The sequence below is a fragment of the Lepisma saccharinum genome, chromosome 4 (assembly GCF_977018435.1).
Source record: "Lepisma saccharinum chromosome 4, izLepSacc3.1, whole genome shotgun sequence".
In the NCBI taxonomy this organism is placed as follows: Eukaryota; Metazoa; Arthropoda; class Insecta; order Zygentoma; family Lepismatidae; genus Lepisma; species Lepisma saccharinum.
This window is the reverse complement of record NC_139232.1, coordinates 34580408-34597938: the sequence shown is the minus strand read 5'-3', so window position 1 is coordinate 34597938 and position 17531 is coordinate 34580408. Positions and strand designations below refer to the sequence as shown.

The following is a 17531-nucleotide window of genomic DNA, read 5'->3' as shown; positions in this document are numbered from 1 at the left end:
TACGCGTAAATATGCGTAGTACAGGCTGGGTCAAATTTAAAAGTGATTGTGCCTCTCATAAAATTCGTGTTTACACTGCCTGGTACAAATGTTGATTGCGAAATACTCTTCAGTGTTATTGAAACTTATTGGCGAGAGAATAAAGTACACTCTTGGTGTCAACACTCGAACAAGTAATGAAAGTGAAATTCAATGTGGATATGACCTGTGAAGAGTTTGGACTGGCGATAAAGGACGATTTGAACATACTCAAGAAAGCAAAATCATCCCAGAAGTATGAACGATGGTACCATTGGTGAGTAAGCATTTGTAATTAGCTAATTACGTTAGACCCATAAGTAATTTGAATCTGTAGAGTGTAGGCATATTTTATAGGTGCTATAATAAAAGTAAATAACAAATAACCACCCGTATTTTCGTTTTCTTTTTATGTTTTGTGCATGCGCACCTTCAGCCATAGACTATACTCTTTTTGGTCAACAAATATCTGGTCACCCTATTTTAAATCTTGAACTTCTTCAACTGAATGTAATGTATATTTCAACAGTAATGTTTTACACTTTACTTTTGAAAACCGTGGTGGTACTCTCAATATTTTTGAAACTGTTTGGTAACTAATTTTGTAACTGGAAGTTTGTGTAAAATTATCCTTTTTGGTACGTACTGACTCTCACTTTGAGAATGTGAAGGGTTTTCTTTCTTTTCGTCTGGTATTGTAATTGTGAGTGTCTAAGTTGTTTCGATAATACGATTATACGTATGATTTCCTTTCGTTTCAAGTATATATAAACGTTTTAGTGTTAGCATAGGCGTAGTTTCTTACGTCCACTTGGGGGGGGGGGGTAATTGGGGCTAACATTATTCACGCCTTTATCCATTACGAAAATAGCATTCTCCTTGGGAAACAGGCGATCCCCACATTATCTTATCCAAAATAAATTTAATTGTGTTAATGTCCAGTGTTACTTTTTTGAAAGAAATAAATACTCTATTATGTAGTTACAAGTTTATTAAAGAACACATTTCGCCTTTAAAATATAGAAATGTAATTTTAACATTAATACATATTTTAATCGAAAATTCCTGTATTTATGGTAATGAACAAATTGTAATGCTTGAAGGCAAAGCACTGAGAAGTACTAGCGATTAATTCCTTGGGAAAGAAAACTAAGATATTACACAAATTACATAATTATCGAATCTAAGTGCTCCTTTTTTGCTCTTCTGTATACATTCCTGAAGAATTATTTGCGATCCACTACAATTTACCTCTCTATGTTCAATAGCGTCTGGTTTGTTTGACCTTAGCCCTATATTCAGTCGTCTTATTGCAGAAAAATCCGTTCAGCCAGCTGTAGCCAAATACGCTGGCAAGCACTGTGCAATTTTCAACATTTTGTGCAACTGAAAATGAACATCTGCCTAGGGTGAGATTTATGACCCCACCCCCTTGCCCTGGCAGTTACGCCTTTGCTTTAGGATCTTAAGAAACTGTATACTGAAGAAATGAATTACGCAAATGAAGAATTTCAGACTATTACAAAATTGAGAACCTGTTTAGTATAAATTCGACCTTTTGTTAATAGGATTACCATATGAGTCTGAAGAGAAGGCCTGACTTAAACAAAATATAAAGAAAGAACATACTTATACTCAGGGCTCAAAAAATCCCGGTCGCCTGGTCGCCATGGCGACTATAAATTTCAGCCTGGCGACTGTGATCTTTTGCTGTAATATGTACAAAATTTTGATGATTCAAGTTCAAATTGCAGTACAGCGTAAGGTAGCAAATGATTTTTTTTTATCAACGTTGTAAACATTTAATAGAGTCCGTAACAATTTGTTACCCTTTGTCCCCCAACACCCCATTTCCTGCATTCTCAAATAATTTAACGATGTTTTGAATACCGTGATGCTCAGCATCTTATACAGTGTGTTTCAAAAGTCGCACAACACAAACTTTGGAAATGTATATCATGAAAACCGCAAGAGATATTTACACCGGGTTTTCTGCATTATAAAGCCTCATCCATTGAGATATTTTTCAATGCCTAAAATTATCAGTTCACTCCGTACAGAAAATTATATAAATTAATAACTGACGGAAAGCAGCATTCAAATTTTTCCAGAAATGAACTTCTGAGTAAGAAAAATATGTAAGAAATTATCGAAGGGTCATAATTAGACATTTGATGACTGATGCCATGTCAATCTGTCATTTGCGATCAATATTGGTCATGTGCAACATTTGATGAATTTTTGACTGGCGATTTTATGGGTCGAGTGAAAAGTGCTATTTTTGGGACATAGGTATATCCGTATATGTCAACACTAGCAGGTCGAAATATTGCCAACAGTCGCATACAACATGTATCTAAGTATTGACTATACATTTACGTGAAAAATCGTAAATCAAGATTTTGTGCCGAAATTGGACTCTTGAGAGAATCCTAGGCTGCCCATTGGCTCATTTCGCCCCTACTGTGCCTGTTTTTAAATTGATTCAGCATGGCGTATTCATTGGAGCAGTGCGTGTGCATTGCTGAAGAGTATTTTACTACTCATTCTTACACTCATGTACAAGAGGTTTTCCAATAAAAATGCCTTGCTTCTGCTGTACCTCACAAAGAAACTTTTACTACAAGTCAAACACCAACAAATGGTCCCACAAATTGTTTGAGTTGGTATTTATTGTTGAAAATGAGTTCTCAGATGTTTTCAGCAAATTAAGAATGATTTTTAAAATAATGTAATTGCTTTTATTTAGATAAATGCTAAATAAATGCTAACATAAATTTATGAACCCAGTGATAGCCTACAGGATTAGTTTAGTGCAGAAAACCCGGTGTAAATATCTCTTACGATTTTCATGATATATATTTTCAAAGTTTGGATTACCCAACTTTTGAAACATACTGTACGTAGTATGCACAATTGCTAGTAGGTGGGTTTCTTGGCGCCTGATTTTCAGAGCTGGCGCCTAGCTTTGAAGAAAATCTTTCGAGCACTGCTTATACTAAATTCATATTTGTACTTCTGCGAATTACTTACTCACTTTTGGAATCAATAAGTATTTAAAAAAAATAAAAATCGTTTACTTACGTAACGTGAGTATACTCCGTTTATAAAAGCGACGTTTGGGGGGTCATACTGCCCCCTTCTTCAGGCTTTTTCTTGGCATGTCAGTACTCCATGCAGCGTCAATTACGTCGAACAAGGAATAGGGTAGAAGGATTCACTTGGTAAAAAATATAGTTAAAAAACTTGTACATGCCTATATGAAGCTTTCGGTTTTCTATTTCTTCTCTCATGTAAAACCCCCTGAAACATATGAAACTTAAAACTTAAAACTGTTAAAAACCCACTTTACTCAAGCGTCCGTGTTGATTCCTGATGGTTTCCAGCTGAACACTTATACTAAACATACATGCCTTAAGGGTATATGAAGTTGCCATTTAGGTGATATACAGGGGCCCTTAAAGTTCCGTTACAATTACAATCAAACATAACTCTGACAGATGACATAGAGCAGTGTTCTTTTTGCATTTATTTAAATGTTCTACAGCTCAAAATTGTTTTTTTTTTGTATGTCAGTGCACGGTGGCTCAGTCGGTAACGCGTCTGACTACCATGCTCAAGGTCCCGGGTTCGATCCCCGGCCGGTTCAAATCCGGGAACTTTTCTAACGGTGGAAGCGGCCCCGGCGCCTACCCAGCGTCGAATAACATGGGTACCTGGGGGAAACCCTGGGGGGTAAAGGCGGTCAGGGGCGTGATGCTGATCACATCACCCCCACTCACGACCGGATCAAGAAAGTGTTGGGCGTTACCCCTATACGCCTTCATGGCGTGGTGCTATGCACAGGGGAACACTTTACCTTTTTTTTTTATGTCAGTGCACCTCAACGTGTGTTCCTCTCTTTGCCCTTAGGATGTCAAGGCGATATTCCACTTCTACCCATACACGCTGCAGCATATCAGCATCAACTGTTTGCACAGCTATACTGATCCTTCTACGAAATGTAATAAGATCTGGAACAAGGGTTTGGTATACGCAATCCTTGACGTACCCCCAAAGGAGAAAATCCAAGGGGATGATAGTCTATCAGGAGATTGGGATTGGGGAGGGGGGGGGGCAAGCGATTGGTTCGTCACAGGCTATCCATCTCCCAGGGTAATGTGTACCCAGGATATCCCGAAAATCATGAGACCAATAGGGGGTGCTCCGTCTTGTTGGAAAGTAATGGATGGCTGCAACTCCTCCACCTTGGGGAGTAGGTAATGTTCAAGCATATCGCGGAAAATTTGCATGTAATTAGTCCTCCATTAAGAAAAATGGGCCAAGAACACAAATGACAACAACAACAACTTTTTGAGCTGTAGAACACTTTGCAAAAAGTGTTCTACAGCTTTTTCTTTTTGTTATAAGTACGTATCCTTCCACGGTAATGTTCCTGTTAGATACCGTACTTGAAACAACAAATAAGCCTTTTCTTATATTCAGAAGAATGAATATATTCTGAAACTCCCAAGAAAAAACTGCAATTCCTAGAGCTTCATCATTTGAAGTGATCCATAATATTCACTCGTCGCTAGGAGAGTTGAACACAACTTTCAACTGCACTGCCCTCGCACAATAGAATATTCAAATAAGTCCCGCGCATCTGCATATTCGTGACGTGGTGCAACGTACACAAAACCAATAGATTTGGAAAGGAGCGATTCCACTAATGAACTGTAATGATCACTTAATAAAAATGGTTGCGCGAGATTCAATCGCTTCTACAGGATCACGACACATTTACATTCACACGTCATTCAGGTACGCAATGCAGATCCACAGGAACTAACTTCACTTTTTACTAACGCCTTTTCCCAATGAAAACTGTAATTTTATTAATGTCTCTACAATGACTGCTCTTTTTCATGTTTAGAAAAACTCAATCATACGAAGTCATTGTTGAAAGACTCCATTTATGATATGTTAACATTGTATGTAGAAGCCGCTATTGTTTGAATGCAACAGCATTGTTTACCATGTGCTCCAAGGTGCAATATCAAGAGAATAACGGTGTTCATTTTCTTTGAAATCTTGTCCGTACATAAATGCACATGGATGTCAACTTTTACAGAGAATAAATATATCTTCTGTTGTATATTACCTGCAACAAAACATAACTTGAACTTCTTTCCTTAAGTAACTGCCACACCAAATGAGTAACACATGAAAGTGTTATGCAGAATTTTATATTTTTTTCCTGCAGTTTTTCCATCCCTAATTATTTTGTGGATATGTTGGGGTGCTAATGCCAGGCTCTGGGGAGGCTAGCCCCTACCCAACTACGCCCATGAGTGTTAGTAGACTATGTGAAATTATTAAAAAGAGGTTTGCATGTTTCAGTTTACAGGAAGCAAAGGAGAGGAAAAACAGAACAATGCATCATCGAATGTCATTCTTTGAGAGGACATAGGGTTTGCTTGCTGTGTACTATGAAGGCTTTACACGTATTTGGAAGGAACGCAGATGTGCTAGTGCTAGACAAAGCAAACTCGGACAGTTCCTGGGATAGAATCTGGCGTTTAGCCTTTCTGTGTATAAAGTGGACCAAAAAATAATCAATCAATCAAGCTATATTTGCACGCGCGCACACACACACACAAAGGCAGACAAAACTGAGATACAAACAAGTGAGTAAAATTAATTCTAACGCAAAAAATGTACACAAAAACCTGGTCTGAAAAATTGGGAGGGGTGACAGCCCCATCGCCCTCCCCGTGAATGCCACCTGAGCTCTGGTGTGAACATATTTGCTGTGGCTGCAGCTCCACTGGACGTGCATCTGCAGCGCAATCTTTAGATGAATTCATAATTAAAAATGTGAGGCCGTTTCCGAAGTTACCTTTCGCATTCCTCCCTCCCCGCGAACCCTTCCGTGCCATCGACGGAAGCAATAAAAACCTACCTACGTAAGAGCAAATAAATATGACCTCAGCGCATTATTTTTTGAGGTACTGCGTGATTGGAAGAAATGTACGTAGCGAGGGTCCACCCTTCAACGCTTCCCGCCCTTCCCTCTCTTTATTGCCTCCCCTTCCACTCCTGCCCTCTCCTCCATCCCTCCCCTCCCTTCTCCCCCGAAGCATGCATCAGACTAGAATTTCCGTGCAGTTCGGTTGAGTGAACTAAAACACGCACTTTGCAACCGGACATTTGGAATTGACTGTATCGGTTTCGGCGCATGCGTCGGAGGGCGGGCGCCAAAGGCATTCCGTTTAGTTTCTCCAGGCGCCGCTAGAGGATTCTGCATGTCTTTACGACTGCAGCAGACAAGTGTGTTTCGCAGACGTGAGTAGGGGACGCTCGTGCTAACAAGTACAAGAGAGCGCAGACTGGGATTTACACGCCATAAGAGGACAAGGTGCAGGATCACTGTAAACAAAGACTCAAGTTGGGATTGCGGTGGTGGATCTTGTCTGGTCCGAGAAGACGAGGCCGCGGGCATCGCGACGGTGGACAGCGACTAACTAGACAAGAAGAAAGACGTAAGTGATACGCCGTGTTTACAGTGAGTTCTGCTACAGACACAACACTGTGAAGGCCGTACCGTCTACGATCCAGCTTCCACGCAGTGCTAAAAAAGTTCTAGAAACAAACTCGGCATGCTGTTCTAGACAACGCGAACGCTGGATGTGGCTCTAAGACTAAATAATACCGAGTGGCGCCGATTCCTTCCCTACAGCTGACATTTGACATATGTGCTGTGCAGCATAGGCGTTCGTTTTGTTTACCTTATCTTCCCCCCCTCGCAAAGATTCCGGCTCAAGAGGAAGGAACATTCTCCCAGCAACGCACGGGGACGCAACCAGCAGTGCTGGACCTCTCCAACAAACCGTCAGTACCACCCAACACGGAGGAAAACTCCGGCAAGATAGGCCTAAAAGGTAAGTGCTCTGGCGTTCATTTTCACATCCTATTTTACAGACCTTGGTATCCCTTTTTTGTGTACTGTAAAAGGCCTTCCCGATCGGTGATTCATTCAGTGCGTGCCACACGCATGCCGTGCGCCGGGAGGAACTTACGCGACGGTAGCTTGTTTGTTTACATGTGCGTTTTTAAGATTTCCGCCGTTCACCACGCCGTCGCTGGTGTTGTCTTAAAGGTTGGCGGGCGACATGGTGTGGCAGCAGACGGAACCAAGGTCGCTTCTCTCTCTCTCTCTCCTAACGTCTCGTAATCTAACTTTCAGCCGCCCCCTTCTTTCATCCGGCTCTGGCTTATTTCCCCACTTCTTTCATCTTCCTGCGAAATTATCCGCTCCCTTCTTCAGGCGGACTTCTCTTTATTGCATAGCTTGGCATCCGGAACATTTGTGGAAAGGGATGATGAGCAGTCCCTAAGATATTTCCTGCCTCCCACCTGAGATGACGTGCATGGAGAGACTTCCCAAGTTTATGAGCTGTGACGAAATGGACGGCGTATTTCCGTATGTGCTTTCTTTCCCTCCCGAGTGTTAATATGTAAGAATTTCGAAACATTACAGCGTAATCTATGTCTAAAGATCATTCTTAGACCTGAATAATAAGAACAGTCATCTATTCGGCCTTGTGATTTTATCGTGGCAATGTTTGATCGAAATCTGTAAGCGCTTTCCTGTAACGTTACACTCCAAATTGCAATCGCTCTACACAATTTCAACTCTCATTCACAGCACTTGTCTATAACCTGCTGATGAACACGCTGTAATGAACTCAAGACTAATTTGACAACCTCATTTCAAATGGTTGAATATTTGTTATTCTCATATTGATTTCTTTTGACGTTTCATGTTATTTCCTGAGCATACGTTTCACTTTTGTGCGCTTGTGTTCTGAAAGATCGAACCGTAATAAGCTTTCTTATGCTAGTAACATCTTTACACAGAAATAGACTTATTTATTTACACTGAATCGCGAATAATACAAAGTGGAGTAGAAAATGATATGCAAGTAATGAAATCAGTTAAGATTTCGTTCTCTTTCTCTGCCGATGTCCCTGGCGAAGTGGTTAACACAGCACGCTACGATGCCAGGAGTCCCGGGTTCGAATCGCGGCCAGGGCATGGTTGTTCTTTGTTAGTTTCCCTTCATTAATTTCATCATATCATCACTCATCCTCATCTTCGTGATTAGCCAAAAGTGTCAGAAAAGTGAAGTCAAATAAACCACAATCAATCAATCTCCTTCTGATATTAATTCATTCCCAAACTAGCGAACTGAATCATGTGTTCGGACAGACCTTTTAATGAACGTAAGTATTTAATGGCCCAGCAAAAAAAATTGCATTCCATTTACATCCTGAAACCTGCCTTCCTGTTATGCACTAGTAATATAAAGGAAGCTTCCTTCAGTAGCGTTATATGTTTGTAGCCTTTGGCACTTTTCATGTACCCAGTCATTTCCTTAGCAATGACGTTTCCTTATTGTGGCAGGAATGGGCAATTTTATGGAACTCCCATTTAATACCAGGCAGGTACAGTTTGGCGCTTTCAGATTGTAAGTCTCTTTTTAACGACAACAACTGTAGCATGGAATGGACCATCTTTTTAACTGTCGACGAGAAAATGTAATAACTGAAAGTAATTTGTTAACTACATGAAGTTTTGAGGCAAATGTTGAATTTCATTAAGGCTATAAAAATACACACACCACTGTGCACTTTATTCTCAGATCTCTCTAGTGTTTAGTTGAAAGTTTCCATAATTTCCTTGCACAGATTTTCAGATGCCGTAATGGTAGTTTAAACTAATTGTTATGAACTTGTCGTTAAATCATTTTTCGTTTTCCAACGGTATCAATAGGCCGATCTCCGTGGCGGAGTGGTTAGCACAGCACACTACGACGCCAGGGGTATCGGTTTCGAATCCCGACCTTGGGATGGGTGTTCTTTGTGAGCGCCCCGTCATCAATTTCATCGTATCGTCATTCATCCCCATCCTCGCGATTATCAAAAAGTTGCATAAAAGCGAAGTAAAACCAAACCAATCAATGAATGAAACAAAATCAATATTGAAGTTTGCATTTTGCAGTAGGATAAAACTCGGGACCTAACTACAAGAATTCAACACAGATTGATTAACATAGGTCTGACTCCCTTCAGGCAAATTCCAGGTTGGTATTTTCCCGGTGGAAGCGCATAGTGGTTCGGATCCCACTTTAAACTGTAGATCTGGTCCCGATTAGCCTTACTGTGCATAAAGTAGACTTGAAACACCAACTCAATCAATCAATAAATAAAAAGAACAGGTTGGTACTTTCAAATAGGACTTTGACGTCCAAACCAGGTTCTTTCCTTCCTGGGCGGGATCAGGATTTGCCAACCCCACGTCACCGTCTCCCGAAGACGATATGTTTCTTGACATTTATTCTTTGGACAATCGATGTTCTCTTGGAGAATTGACCCGGTGTAAACATCCCAAGAGTCAAATCTTTCTCACGACCCTGTACTTAACGGCCTCTTTTGTATTCCAACTCACGATCCAGCGCTTAGAGACTAAAGGATGTGTGCTCGAACTCTGGGGAGGTCTTTTGTCGTGAATAATAATAGATGTAGCGAAAAGAAAGTCGGGAGGAGAGGGGATACATCGTGCTCACGCTCTTCAATCGTGTGTATCAAAAGGTGAGGATCCTGCTGTGTTTATGAAGACGTCTCTTTGTTCTTTGACAAATTCTAAATTGTATATTCAGTGCTTCAATGTTCCCATTCGTTGTTAGCCGTCGATCGTAGTATCTTGCGGTGTCAGTTACCGGAAAGCACGCGATTAATTAAGATACGTACATCTGACAAGCGAGACCTGCAAAAGGAACATTGGAATATATTAATCATTGCCGAATTGCTGAAATGCGAGCCGGATGTATGTCTTCTCCTAGTACGTGTGTATAATTTTGACATTCTTTTTGTTGTTTGCATAGTTTGCCAATCTAAAGGCAAGCCTTTGTTTCAAAGAAGCAAAATCAGCTTTGTACACATTTAAGCGTTCCTCCTTTTTCTTCAGTTCATCATTTTCTCACCTGTAAGTTACATTCGTTAATGAATGAATTAGGTTTCTCAAGTCCGCTCAATCTCACTCTGATTATGAGATTTCACATTGGTTTTCATAGTAATTCTCAGGGCCTCCTCGATGGCGTAGTGGTAACGTCATCGCCTTGTAATCAAGGGGTCTTGGGTTCGATAACTGGTGGAGGCACATTGCACAGTGGTTCAGATCCAACTTTAAACTGTAGGTCCAGTCCCGATTAGCCTATCTGTGCATAACGTGGACTTAAAACATCAACTCAATCAATCATCAATTCTGCTTTTAGAATATTGATTGATTTGTAAAGTGTTGCTGTGCTAATTTCTATATTGTGGATCCTAACCGTCAGATTTACTGCATCGAGGCAGTTGTAATAGTAAGGGAGAATTCACACCGAAGAGACACGCAACACGCGACACGCGGCAAGCGACACTCAGTTCACATGATGATACCGATAGAATTGCTTAATCAGTTTTTTAGTTACCCGAAAGAAACGTAACATTGTTACATGTAAATCAGGTTTTAAAATTTGTGCAAATTATTGAAACTCGGGAGATGCATGTTGTGCATGAGAAACGGAGAAGTAATACGCACTGGCCTCAAACTATGTACGCTATACTTTCAAGCCTGGATAAGGCGAAGATCTAAACACGAGAGAAATGGTTCTCAACCTTCGTGAAACCATGTCCCGGTATTTTTTTTTTTAAGTCAATGCCCTTAGCCCAAGAATTTTCCTCGTAAATACCTTTCCAGTATTTGAGATTTTATGCATGAATTAACATGTAGCCTACCCATGAAATTAAATATTGATAAATAAATTCTTGTATAATCAAAAAGAGTTATAATACGTAGTTGGATTACGTGTAGGATTGTTGATAAATTTAAAAATATGAATGAGGAAGCGGTAACGTCGTCTCCTTGCAATTAAGTGATCCCGGGTTCGATACCCAGTGGAGGCATATAGTGGCGCGGGTTCCACTTTAAACTGTAGGTCCAGTCCTGATTTGTCTATTTCTGCATAAAATGGACTAAAAAAGCGAAAACTCACAACTCAAATATGAAATTGGGATTGTGTTATTTGTCAACCAATTTCACCATAACCTTTCGCAGCTCAGTATAGTACGAGGACCCGGCGTTTGAGAAACATTGCACTAGAGTACTTTACCACACTGACTGATCTGTTTTGGACTAAAGTGCCTCCATGTTCTGACTTTTTAAAATAAAAGCAGTCACGCCCTAAATGGTCAAAACACGGCCTCTTTACACGATGTTGAAGGCAAATTACAGCCGATAACTGCATCAAAAACTTGATAAAGCGAAAAGAACGTAGTGTTTAAATCTTAAAACATTGTACGTACATATCGATACTTTATTATATCAACAAATTAGAGGTTCAAACATGTTGTAAAGCCTCTATTGGGTCTGAAAATTGCTCGTTGGGGTGACGTATTCACTGGGCATTCGCGAACAACCAACAGGCGACACGATGCACGGTATTGAGGAAACGGCACAGTCCGAGAGGCACGTAAGCGACATGCGACACGTGCAGCTTGCCGTGTCTCTTCGGTTCGAAAGGTTCAATTGATTACTGAGTGTTAGCTTGCAAGCGACACGTGTCTCTTGCAGCGTGTCGCGTGTCTCTTCGGTGTGAATTCTCCATAATGAAATTACAAAGTAAAACTTAACGCAGACATCTGCATCCAGTTTCAGAGTGTGCGATTTTTTTGTACAGTGCTCTTTCAGATTCGTTTTAAGTGTACTTTGTACTCAGGAAAGCTAATCAGGACTAGAACTATGTGCAATGTGTCTCCACCAGGAATCAAATTCTTCGCCCCTTGATCACACCGCGACAACGCTAGCCACTATGCTATTGGGGTACCTAATTATCGTTGGTACTGGTACACTACGAAGCCTAAGGTTGTGGGTCTCAATATGGGGATTATGGGTAATACATCTATTTTGTGAATTCATGATTCGTCCTTATTGCTTCTTTCTTTCTGAACCGTATGTTTCCGGCATAACGTGGCATAATTTTCCAGGCTTGGATTTTTTACTCATTCTAGCATTTCAATTTCTAAAACATGTGTAGAAGCAATACCAAGTATTCGTGAAGCTTCTCCAAAATAAGAATAAGAATTTAAAATCTAGTTAAGGTGGACGGCAGTGGCGTGCCCAAGGAGGGGCCGGGGTGATGTGTATCATATCTCCCCTTTGGCCCAGTATTCCAAAAAAGAAAACGACAAAGGTAGGAAAAGATGGCAAAAAGAGGTCTGACTACTAAAAAAATATACGTAAGCCCACCTTTCGAAAATCCTGGACACGCCACTGGTGGACGATAAAGTTCTACACTATATCCAACAGTTTTCTGTAAAGGCACTTCGTTGTATAAGTATATACAGCGTTACACATAATCACTAATTTCCTGATTTTCATTTTGTTACGACGGACAGCAGGTTCGGAGTATCTATAGTATCTAATAGTCCTATAGTATCATGCAAATCTTTCAATATTGTAAGGATAATGTTCTTTTCCCCATAGTTCAGTTGAAAAAAAATCTTGATTATCATCCTGATTTGACAGAAATGAAGGTGGTGAATACACTAGAAATGTATCTACATCATGTGAACCCTGTGCAACGATGTGGTTGAAATTTACTCGGGTGTAAAAACGGATATATACATATTCGACACACATTAGAGCAGTTTTGTTTTACATTTCATGAAACAATCTTGCACGTGTAACGGTCCGCCCTGGATCGTACTTGGTTCGATGGGTCTATTGAGCCTCGGCTTCACACTCAGTATCGCTTCGGGGCTTGAGTCTCCTCGGCTCAAGGTTCGGGTTATTCCGGCTTCTTCAATCCTCGATGTAAGGTCCCTCGTAATTCTAGGTCAAAGGTTCTCAATGTACTTATAGATCTTGACCAAGATTCTATAAGCAATCCACAATCCTTTTTCCCACTAGGTTCTGTCGATATTCAGTTAAGTATCCAACTTCCTTTTCTCTTTTCAGCCTCTGACCAGAGAACTGAAAATTAATCTGTGACCACAGAATAAGAAAAGGTGTTCCCTGACCAGGGACACAAACGTTGACTACTAACAGTCTATCGACCGATCCCGAATTCTGGTGTATCCTACGACAATCACAATCCTCTCAATTATATCTCCTGACCAGGAGCATAGAACCGAGAGAACATAAGCCTTCTGACCAGAAGAGCTAAGTAATTGTCCTAACGATAGTCCAGAATAAACTAATTCCTAGTAGCGACGTGGAAGTAAACGCAGAAATACGGGTGTGAAAAGAAAAGACGGTAATACAAGTTCCGTATTTATCTGGAGTTCGAATACAAAAGGCCACGGGCCACCGAGCTTCGCTGCTTATATAGGATTTCTCGGTGCCGTGAAGGATTTACAAACTTTTATCTTAACATCAATTTTACATTACAATAAAATACATATTAATAAAATATCAATGAGGAACATAATTATCTACATGCAGAAATTACTATTTTTAACCTTCTGTGAATATTAAATATGCAATATAATTTTCATTGTTACACTCAGCATTTAATTTGACTAGGGAGTAGGGCTTCTTCCAACTCCCCTCTCTCCCTGCAACGGCCACGCGAAAAGACAACAAAGAAAAGAAAGAAAGTTTACAACGTTAAAATGTTAAGCAATTTTTTTTTTAAATACAGGTTTTGTCTTGCGCGGGCATAACTTTCGTTTACCTTAACGTAACTAAATTCTGATTACACCGTCTTGCAGTAAAAGAATCAGGGATTAATATGATATTAGTTAAATTATTGTCCGCCAAGGGACACGACAGATATAGCGTTGGGAAGACAGCCTAATCTTTCGTCTTTTCCCCGGTTTCAACGTTTACATAAAGTTGAGTCTGCCGGGCTTCTACACAATAGCGATTGCTTTCTCGCATTGTTGTCCCCGATAACGAAATTCCAGCTCAGCTTGCTGGCAGAAAGAAACAAACTCTTTGAACTTATATTTAACATCTGGATGTATACTCTATATACGAGGTGGGTTCCACTTTTCTTGGTAATTAACCATTAACACCCAAAAATTATAAATACCAAACAAAGGAAAATATTAAGTTTATATACATCCTTGTAACGTGAACACTGCTACACGTTACAATTGCCCCGCTTCCTAGGAGAAAATTTGAACAATTTTCTCTTTCACAGAAAAATTGTGAAAATTTTCAAAACTTCACTTAATGTTCATAAACAATTCACTGACAACTCTTGACGTTCCACACTAGTCACAAGAAATCTGGCTTTCTCCGAGGATTTCTCTCCGTCGTTCCTGGGAGCAGGTGAACTTCTTTAGGTTCTGGTAGTTAACCCGATCTACAGGCTCCTTTGTAGACGGCTGCAGGAGAAGTGCGGAGTTGTCCCTCATCTGGGTAGCGATGTATGGACCAACGTACACCTCGAAGAGTTTGGAGATGGTTTGGCGACGACTGGAGCTCAGCTTACGGTTCTTTACTAGAACCAGATCTCCTTCCTTCAAGATCAATGCTTGTCCTTGATTCTTCACTCTTCTCTTCTTCTGTTGGGCTTTTTCTCTCCCTTGAGCTTGATATAATTTAAAGGCCCAAGTCGTCTTCTCATCCTGTGGTACAGGCCAATAAAACCTTTCATGAGGTTCCTCCGGGATGGCTCTATTGAAGAAAAGTTCAGAAGGAGCATATCCCGTAACAGAGGAGACGGAATTGTTCAATAACCAAACCACATCATTGATGAAGGTGGCCCAACGAGTATGCTCTCTGTAGCAAAACAGCCGCAAAAGACGGACGACTTCTTGGTTAATTCTCTCTACCACATTACTGCTGGGATGATAGGCTGTAGTGCAGACATGAGTAATGCCCTTCCTTCTCATATACTCGCTCCAGGTTGTCGAAGTGAACTGGGTACCTCGGTCTGAGAGGATGACTTTTACTCGAGGATAGTGAGCAAAATACGTCTTCTCCAATAAGTTCACGATCTCCTGAGATGTAGCTCTCCTCAGAGGATAGGCCGAAACGAATTTCGTGCCAATGTCAACGGCGGTAAAAATGTAGGAGAACCCATGGGAAGTTGGTAGCTGGCCTATAATATCAATAGACAGCATCTCATGAGGAACCTTGGGTGAAATGTGAAGCTTCTCTCTCAGGATTCCTATCTTATCCATTTTTGTCTTGGCACACATCTCACAGTCCTTAACATACCGAATAACATCTCCGGATAGTTTGGGCCAAAAATATCTATATTTTATTTTAGCTTTGGTTTTTGTAATGCCAAAGTGTCCTAGGTTATCGTGATTTTCTCTAAGTATCTGGGAAACAAATATTGCCGGCACACAAAGCTTCCAAATAATGGATTCACCTTGAACTCTTCTGAACAATAAACCTCCATGTAGACAATAATTCTTCCTAGTTCTACCTTGAGTAATGGTATCAGTCTCTTCTGGAGCTTCCAAGATCTTCAAGATGCTTTGACAAAACAAGTCCTCCCTCTGAGCTTCAATCCACTTCTCCAGTTCCTCAGTTTCTTCCCGTTCTTGCCAAATATAGTTCACCTTAAAAAGTGTCTTCGGAATATCTCCTTCTGGTGAATCGGACACAGGATACCGGGAAAGAGTGTCAGCTATCTCATTATCCTTTCCTCTGACGTAAATAATCTGGAATTGGTAAGCCTGTAGTTTCAAAGCCCATCTAGTTAATCTGCTATTAAGATCCTGAGAGTTTTTTAACCAGACGAGTCCCTTGTGGTTTGAGTATATTTTAAATGATTGGCCTTTTAGATAAACTGAAAATTTCTCCACACCAAAAATGATACTCAGACACTCCAGTTCATGGATGGAATAATGTCTCTCATTGTTCCTCAGTTTTCGACTTGCATATTGGATAACATTTACAATTTTCTCGCCACCCTCTGGTTCTTGGAACAATATGCAGCCTAACCCTTTAGCAGAGGCGTCGCACTGTAGACAAAAGCTTAAATTAAAGTCTGGCTGAGACAAGGCACCAGTAGTAACTAGCGTAATCTTAATTTTCTGGAAGGCCTGTTCTTCCTCTTCACTCCAGCTCCACTTAACATCCTTCCTTAGGAGGTGACTTAAGGGTTCTACATCCTGTGCTAATCCAGGGTAAAATTTTCTTCTCCAATTAGCAAGACCTAAGAACTTCCGGAGGTCTTTCCTACAGACTGGCCGAGGAAATCTCAAAATGGCTTCATTACCAGCAGGGTCAGGTTTTACTTCTTCTCCTGATACTATATGCCCTAAAAAGCGAATCTCCTTTTTGACAAATTCACATTTCCTTAATTTAATGGTCATTCCACATTCTCTCAATCGTTCTATGACCAATTGTAAATGCTGTAAATGCTCTAGAAGCGTCTTGGAGTGAACAAGTAAATCATCCAGATACACGGTAAGATACTCCTCACTCTCTGGACCAAAATATTTGTGCATGACTGAGACAAAAGTGCTGACCGCATTCGAAAGTCCAAAAGGCATCCGAGTAAATTCATATAGGCGACCTCGATAAGAAAAAGCGGTGTATTTTCTGTGGCTAGGGTGTATTTTTACCTGAAGGTAGCCAGACGCGAGATCCAAGCTGGAAAAGAACCTGGATCCTCTGAAACGTTGCAAAGACTCATGGATGGGTTCGACGGAACTTCTTGGAACTATCATTTTGTTGTTGAGCTGACGAAAATCAATGCACGGGCGTATTTGTCCTTGAGGTTTATCCACTACAATTAAAGGATTCAAATAGGCAGAATTCGAAGGTTGAATGACTCCCCATTCCTTCCATAGATTTAGTTCCTTTTCTAAAGCTTCACGCTTGGCAACAGGGATCGGATAAGGCTTCCTAAACACTGGCTCTAAATCCTTCAACCATATCTCACACTGAACGTCTCTAGCACAGCCAGGTCTTTCTGAAAATACATGGTGATATTTCATAAGCAAATGGAACAAACTATCCTGTTCACTCTTGGACAAGAACTGACTTTCTTCAACCTTTTCCCTAATTTTATCTTCACTGGCACTCCACTTATCCAACACAGCGACGTTTACTCTGGCTTCCTTGCCTCCGTCGTAATCTATATTAACAGTGAGCGGGGTGCAGCTACTTTGCAGTGTCAACTCGTTCTCCAACAAACAGATATTGGCTCCATAGGGCTTAAGAAACGGCATGCCCAGTAAAACATCAACACATAAGTTCTTTATCACAAATACTTCAGTGTTCAACTCCTGGTCTCTAAATTTAATGCTAATATTCCTTCTCCCACAAATCCTTATCCGATTCGAACCGGTTACTCCAACTATTCGAATTTCTGGGTCCTTCTGTAGTTTCATTCCCCTGTACTTCTCAAGTAGTTCCATCCAAATGTCGAAATTTAACAACGAAGCCTCGCTCCCAGTGTCGAGTAAGCAAACGACAGGAATGTCTGCAACTTGAGCTTTAACTTTGGGCGTAC

General features: G+C 40.6%; 1 protein-coding gene across 4 annotated transcripts in view; it reads left to right on the top strand.

The window, feature by feature from the left end:
* The first annotated feature begins 6335 nt into the window (after positions 1-6335).
* pdm3 (POU-domain protein pdm3) overlaps positions 6336-17531 on the top strand; it is a 233417-nt gene continuing 222221 nt past the window's right edge. For all 4 annotated transcript variants that reach the window (XM_083120397.1, XM_083120398.1, XM_083120400.1 and 1 more), the window contains exon 1: positions 6336-6941. The gene's annotated coding sequence lies outside the window, so the exon portion shown is untranslated. The remainder of the gene's footprint in view (positions 6942-17531) is intronic.